General features: G+C 51.4%; 1 long non-coding RNA gene across 1 annotated transcript; it reads left to right on the top strand.

Annotated features, from left to right (window-relative positions):
• Positions 1 to 893: 893 nt before the first annotated feature.
• On the top strand, positions 894 to 6,451 carry LOC148123792 (uncharacterized). Its single transcript, XR_015740526.1, has 3 exons — positions 894 to 2,040; positions 4,263 to 4,396; positions 6,317 to 6,451. It is a non-coding gene; the product is annotated as an uncharacterized LOC148123792 (long non-coding RNA).
• Positions 6,452 to 6,698: the final 247 nt, after the last annotated feature.

The following is a 6,698-nucleotide window of genomic DNA, read 5'->3' as shown; positions in this document are numbered from 1 at the left end:
CTTTTCTCCCTCCTTTTTTCTTCCTTCTCCTCTTCCTTTTCTCCTTCTTTCTTTCCTTCCTGATTTCTCACTCTGTCCTTCCTTCCTTTCTCTCCTCTTCCTCCCATTCTCCTTTTTGCATCTCTTTCCTCCCTTCCATTTTTCTTTTCTTTTCTTTTCTTCTGTCTCTCAACTTCATCCTTCCTATTTCCCTCCCTCCCTGCCTTTCCTCTCTTCTCCCTTCCCTCTCCTCCCCTTCCTTTCTCACCTCCTTTCCTTCCTCTCCTCCGTTCCCCTTTTCTCCTTCCTTTCTTCCTCTCATTTCCCTTTCTCTTCTCCCTTTCCCCTTCCTTCCTTCCCTCCCCCTCCTCCCTTCCTCTCTCTTCCCCTTTCCCTTTCTTTTCGCTTTCTTCCCTTTTCCTCCCTTCCCTTTCTCTCCTCCCTCCCTCCCTCCCTCCGTTCCTTCCTCTACTCTTTGTGGCTGGCTGAGGAATTCTGGGAGTTGAAGTCCACGAGTCTAAAGTGGCCATGTTTGGAGACCTCTGTTCTGGTGGCAAGCCGTTCCACTGGTCAACTGTCCTCCCTGTTAGGAAGCTTAGTAGAAAGTAGAAACTTTCTTAGTAGAAAGTCCTCGATTGGTTTGATTAGCAACACCACCACCCCAGCGTCCCCAGGGCGAAAGATCTTCTTGTCCCCATCCCTCCTTCGACCTTCGCACACTTCGGGTGATGCGTCTCCCCTTGGAAGTTTGCACTCCCGTCCCGCCGCGCCGGTCGGACGTTGCTCCCACTTCGCACGAACCGAAGACGTGCGAATGGGGCCATTGGTGATTCGGCCTGGCAGCTTCCTCATCCGAAGGCGTGCAGGGAAGTCCTGCCAGCTGCTTACTCTCCCCCCCCCACAACACACACTTTCCCCCCCCCCCCATCCGCTGGGCTGCTTGGCAGGCGTGCAATGCACACACAAGGCCCGTTGTAACCGCAACCGCCTTGCCTTGCATGGGAACCCAAACTTAGCTCCGGGCTGTTCCAGAAATAGCCACCCTCCTAGCCACGTCTGGGGCTGGAGGGGAGAGGGGGGGGGAAGACGAGACTTTCCCCCACCCCCCCCCTCCAAAACAGGCTTCCTTGCGCCTAGCCCTGTGTGGTGGGTGGGTTCCCACGGATCGTATCTGGTTATAAAAGCCCAGGCGTGACCACACCAAAGATAGGCCTGGCCTGGCCAGTGAGACTGTCTGGCTCCGGGTTTCTGGCAGGACACGGAACGTGGGTGGGTGAGTCACGGGCCCTCCCCTCCCGTGAGGTCTTTCCGTGGCAGCGTGGGGGGGAAAATAAAATAAAAAAAAGGGCTCTCCTAAATTCCGGTCGAATTGTGGAAGGGGTTGCGGGAGAGAAATTGAGCCGGGGAAGAGAGAAAAATTGCTTCATTCATTCCTCCCCAGAGCAGCTTAAGCTGAGCTCTGCCCATTTTACAGATGGGAAGATGGAGGGCACCTGGTTGGGGCGGAGGGGAGGTCTCGTGGTTAAAGCACCAGGCTTTCCATCGGTTTTAATCGGAACACAGAGCTGGAAAGGGACCTTGGAGGTCTTCTAGTCCAGCCCCCTGCTCAACCAGGAGATCCTGAGCCATTCCGGACAAATGACCGTCCAGTTCCTTCTTTTAACAACCTCCCATGTTGGAGCACCCGCAATTTCTGGTGGCAAGCGGTTCCACGGGTTAATTGTCCTCCCTCTTAGGAAGTTTCTCCTTTAATTCCAGGTTGCTTCTCTCCCTGGTGAGTTTCCACCCGTTGCTTCTTGTCCTTCGTCCAGGGGCTTTGGAGGATAGGGGCCCCCACCTCTTCTTTGGGGCAGCCCCCAAATACTGGAAGAGGCTGCCATGCCCTCCGCCCCCCCCCCAAGTCCTCCTTTTCTGGCCCAACCGAAATCCTGCCACCGTTGTTCTTCGTAGGTTTTACTCTCCAGGCCTGTAATCGCCCCAGTTGCTCTTCTCTGCCCTTTTCCCAAAGTCTCGGCGACTTTCCTGTAAACGTGGGGACCAAAACTGGACGCCGGATTCCAGGTGTGTATTGCGGGCGCTTCTTCGTTCATCTGGCGACCGAAGTCCGAAGTTACGACGGGATTGGGGGAAAAAAGTGATTTACGACTCCGTTTTTCACACTTACGACCACCTGGCAGCTTCCCCGTGGTCACACGATCCAAATTCAGACGCTTGGGAACCGACTCCTATTTATGACGGTTGTAGTCCTTCTGTGACCTTCTGACAAGCAAAGTTGTCTCACTTAACCAATGTCTCACTGAACAACAGATGCGTTGGGGCTCCATCATGGTACCTCGACTTATGACCGCAACGACAAGAGGCTGTGAGTTCTGCCTTAGCTCTGCCTTAGGCCTAAAAGCCAGCTGAAGATTCTGGGTGACTCTGGGCCAGTCTCTGTGTCTCAGCCCAACACACCTTCCAGGGTTGTTGTTTTGAGGATAAGCTGCATGGCCTGGCTGGGAATGAAGGGAGTCAACCCATGGGCTCCCACTTAACAACCTACAGCTGAACCCCGAATTTCCATTGCCAAGCGATACCGTTGCTCAACGAGTTCTGCCCTGCCATTGTTAAGGGAGTCACACGGTCGTAAAGTGAATCTGGCTTTCCCCATTGACTTTTTGCTGGTTGCAAAAGAGGAATCTGATAAACCCGGGGGGTTTGACACCGTCATAAATACGAGTCAGTTGTCCAGCATCTGAATTTAGAACACGGGACCATGGGTCGTTAAGTGTGACAAAAATGGTCCTAAGTCACTTTTTCCAGTGCCGCTGAAACTTCAGTCAGTAAATGAACTGTCGTATGTTTGTCATTAAACAAACCCTTTTGTAAGTTCGCCACTAAACGAACTGCTAAAAGTTCATCCCTAAACAAAGTCTTTTATAAGTTCATCCCTAAACAAACTCTTGCCAAGTTCATCTGCAGAGCCCCTTGTATCTTTGAAACGGTCGCTAAAAGTCAAGGACGACCTATAAAAATCCTCCGCTGGGGAATTCTGGGAGTTGAAGTCCGCCCATCTCCAAGTTTGAGAAGCACCGTATTTAGTCCATAGTTCGCCTTTGGCTGGCTCTTCTCCCCCCCGCCCAACTTTCAGCTGGCCAGACAGTAGCAATCGCTTATCGGGAGTGCGAATCTCGGGCGACCCTTCCCCATTTATCTCTATGGTTTCAGACCCCTCTGGAAGATCAAGGCGAAAGCTGATTGGTGGCCGAAGGGAGGAGGGGGCGCAATTGGTTGCTTGGCTGGAGAGAAAAGAGCACAAGGCAAAGTCGGCTAAGAACAGCCAGCTGGGCAGGGGTTAATTTTGGAGGCGGGCGGGGCGGAGGCCCCGCCTTCCCACCTTCCAAGCCGGGCGTTCTATTGGGTGCGGGGCCAGAAGGGTCCCGCCTCGAGGAGGAGGAGCTTGCGCTGATGGGTGGGAGAGTTTAAAAAAAACAAAAAAACGCCGAGGATTAATCCTCTCCGGCTGGAGCGAACTGAGTTAAACTGGGGACGTGGGATGGGAACGACCCCCGAAAGCGGCGGAAAAGGCAAGCCGCTTCCGCCGTCTCCGGGCTTGGACGCTGGGGTCGCCTTCCACGTGCTGAGAGTACGGCCGGGAAAGGGAAAGGGAAGCCGAGGCTTTGGGCAGATGCGGGTTCAGAGCCGCGCGTGTCGTGTGAATGCTCCCTAGTGCGTGTCCGCGTGTTGGAATGATGATTTGGAAAGCCTAAGATGAAACCTGGGAATTTACCGAGGAAAAGTGCATGCCTCTCTCGGTTTTATACCTCCCCCCCACCCAATCCTTGTCCCCCGTCCCCTTTCTGCCTTTATTTGGGACTACAACTCCCATTGCTCCCAGCCAGAGCGCGGGGAAGCTCAGGCCCGTCCCAGAACCGGGCTCAAAACTGGAAGGATAATGGCTGCTCTTCCTAAACTCCAAACCCCCAATTCCCGTTTCAAAAACCGCATTCACGCGACCTAACAACCTTTGCACATTTTTTTTTTTTTAGGGGTGTGTGTGTGTGAGGGTTCTGGGTGCAAAATTCTCCCCCTCCACAAAAAGAAGGGAAAAGGCTATTTCCATCCTTGGCACGGGCGGGGGGCAGCTTTTAGAAGCCTCCCCTACTTCCTGGGTTGGGGGAGACGGAACAAGGGGGTCACGGGGTTATCAGAATGCACTTTGGGGAGGGGGTGCGAAGGGTTATAGTTGAGAATTTAAACGGTGTTTTTCTTTCTCTCTCTCTCTCTCTCTCTTTTTCTTGTAGCATTATATGTGGTTGTGACTGCCAGAGGCTTTAAACCGGAGGAGGTCTAAATTATCCACAGCCGGGGGCACCCGTCGCCTGGATCTTGGGGGGTGGAGGGTGGGCAACGAAGACGCATCCACAGCGGCAGAAAGGTAAGAAATGGGCTTGGGGTAAATGGAGGGAGAGGGGGGCAGCAACGGTCCCTGGGGTGCATGAGAGGATTTGGGGGGATCAAACAGGATTAAATGTACCAAATGGCCCTGATAATAAAAATGGGTAGAAGATGCGTCTTCCATCAGGGGTCTCCACCCTCGGCAAATTTACGGCTGGTGGACTTCAATTCCCAGAATATCCCTGACTGGGGGGGGGGGGAATTCTGGGAGTTTAAAGTCTCAAAGCGACAAGAGGAATTCTGGCAGTTGAAGTCTCGGAGTCTTCAACCGGCTGAGGAATTCTGGGATTTGAAGTCCACCAGTCTTAACGTTCCCAAGATTGGAGGCTCCGGTTTTTATAGCATTGATTACTATGCTATTATTTGGGTCTTCTGGTCAGTCTGGGTCTCTGGCGACCTACGTCCGTGTACCTTCAGACGTGGTTTGTCTTTCTTTTTTGGGGGGCCCCCAAACCCCCATCTGGGTCTTGTGCGAAAGGAGGAGTCAGTTTGGTTAAGTGGGTAAAGGTGCTAGTCTAGAAAGAGGGAGGTGGTGAATTCCAGTCCTGCCTTGGGCATGAAAGCCAGCTGGGGTGACTTTGGGTCAATCACCGGATAACCGGGAGTTCTAATCTTGCCTTAGGGGGTGAAAGCTGTCTGGGTGACTTTAAGCCATTCCCCAGGCGACTGGGAGTTCTAGTCCCACCTTAGGCATGAAAACCAATTCGGTGATTTTGGGTGAGTCTCTCGCCCAGCCCAGCCCAGCCCACCTCGCAGGGTTGCTGTGGGGAAAGGAGAAAGCGTAAGTTCTTCGGCGTGCAACATAACACCACAATTAGGTTTAATATGATAGATTTGCAGGGCCAATGCAATGTGCAACATGTTCATACTGGTGTAATCTTATCTATATAAAAGCGAAATGCCCCTCACGCATCATCACAAAATCTCCAGAACTGTAAAACCTACAAACTTGGAAATTAGGCACCTATGTTCCTCTTGGCTTCTAGGGGCTCACTAAGAAAGGATTTTTCCAAATGACCTTCAGAGCATTTAGAATATTTCATTTATTATTATTATTATTATTATTATTATTATTATTATTATTATTATTATTATTATTCACACGCTCTGATGCTTAGGAGTTCTACTCCCCTTCCCACCTGAAAAGAAATCTCTTCCAAATGCAAAACACAAGCAGAGGAGTTTCAGTTTCACAGCACCCAGCAGCTTTAGTCCAGAACAGTTGAGCTAAGCCACGCCCAGGCTCCTTGCTGTCTCCTTGCTCACACAGCAAATACTGTTTCAATTTCCACCCAGCCCTCAACTCTCTCACACACTGACAGGACGCTAGTCAGATGAATACCGATGGATGCTGATAGGCAGAGGCAGAGTTTTTTTCCCCCTTATTTTTCTTCCCCAAAATTAAGCCCGACCACCTAGTTTCGAAGTGAAGCACGGGTATAGAGCTAGTTTGCGTATTTATAGGTATATGGGAATGTGTGTTATTACTTATTTGGGTTTAGGGATTCTATGTCTTTCATTTATTGAGTTATTGAGATGTATTTCATGTTTTTTTTTTTTTTTGTGTGGGGTAGCGGTTGGCTGCACCAAGGCAGGCTCATTCAATTTCATTGTACAATTAAATTCGTTGAACCGGCCCTAAAATTAGCAACCGGTTCGTCTGAACCGGTGCGAACCGATAGCAGCCGATAACCGCCCGGCCCTGCCCATTATCAGAACACAGAAGCTCAAACGAAGGGAAGCGATTTCTCTTTGTAGAAAGTGGGTATTTAGTGAAAAGAGTTAAATTACAACATGCCGGACATAAAAGGTCTCTGGCAGGGTGTGTGTGTATGTGGGGGGGAAATGTCTCCCTCCTCTGCCGGTTGCCCCTAACCCCGTCTCTCTTTTCCGCCCGCAGACTGGATGCATCGAACGTTGGAACAGTTAGGGGTCCGTGCTGGGCGGGACCCATTTTCTCTCGGCCACCTGGGCTGTAGTGGAGCCTGGAGTTCGTGCCATTCTCGCCCATGGCTCCCGGGGGGCAGGTATTCTGGGCAGGGGGAGGGCGAGAGGAAAGGGGGCGGCGGGTTGGTGGGACAGTCCTGGTGGGGGTTGGGCAAGTGGGGGGAGGTCAACAGCTCCTGAGGTCTCTCAGTCAAGCCTGGCTTCCTCCCCACACCCCACAAAAAACCTCATTTTTGCTTCCAAAATCCTTGCTTTTCCAGGTGAAATTTGGGAGTTATTGATATATAATGATAAGTGTTTTTAAAAGAGAGAAAACTTTTTTTGAGTTTCCTAAA

This window comes from Pseudonaja textilis, unplaced genomic scaffold, assembly GCF_049901715.1.
Source record: "Pseudonaja textilis isolate UNSWEBS1 unplaced genomic scaffold, rPseTex1.2 PTEXCTG402, whole genome shotgun sequence".
In the NCBI taxonomy this organism is placed as follows: domain Eukaryota; kingdom Metazoa; phylum Chordata; class Lepidosauria; order Squamata; family Elapidae; genus Pseudonaja; species Pseudonaja textilis.
Note: the sequence above shows the minus strand (reverse complement) of the source record. Positions and strands in the feature narration are given on the sequence as shown.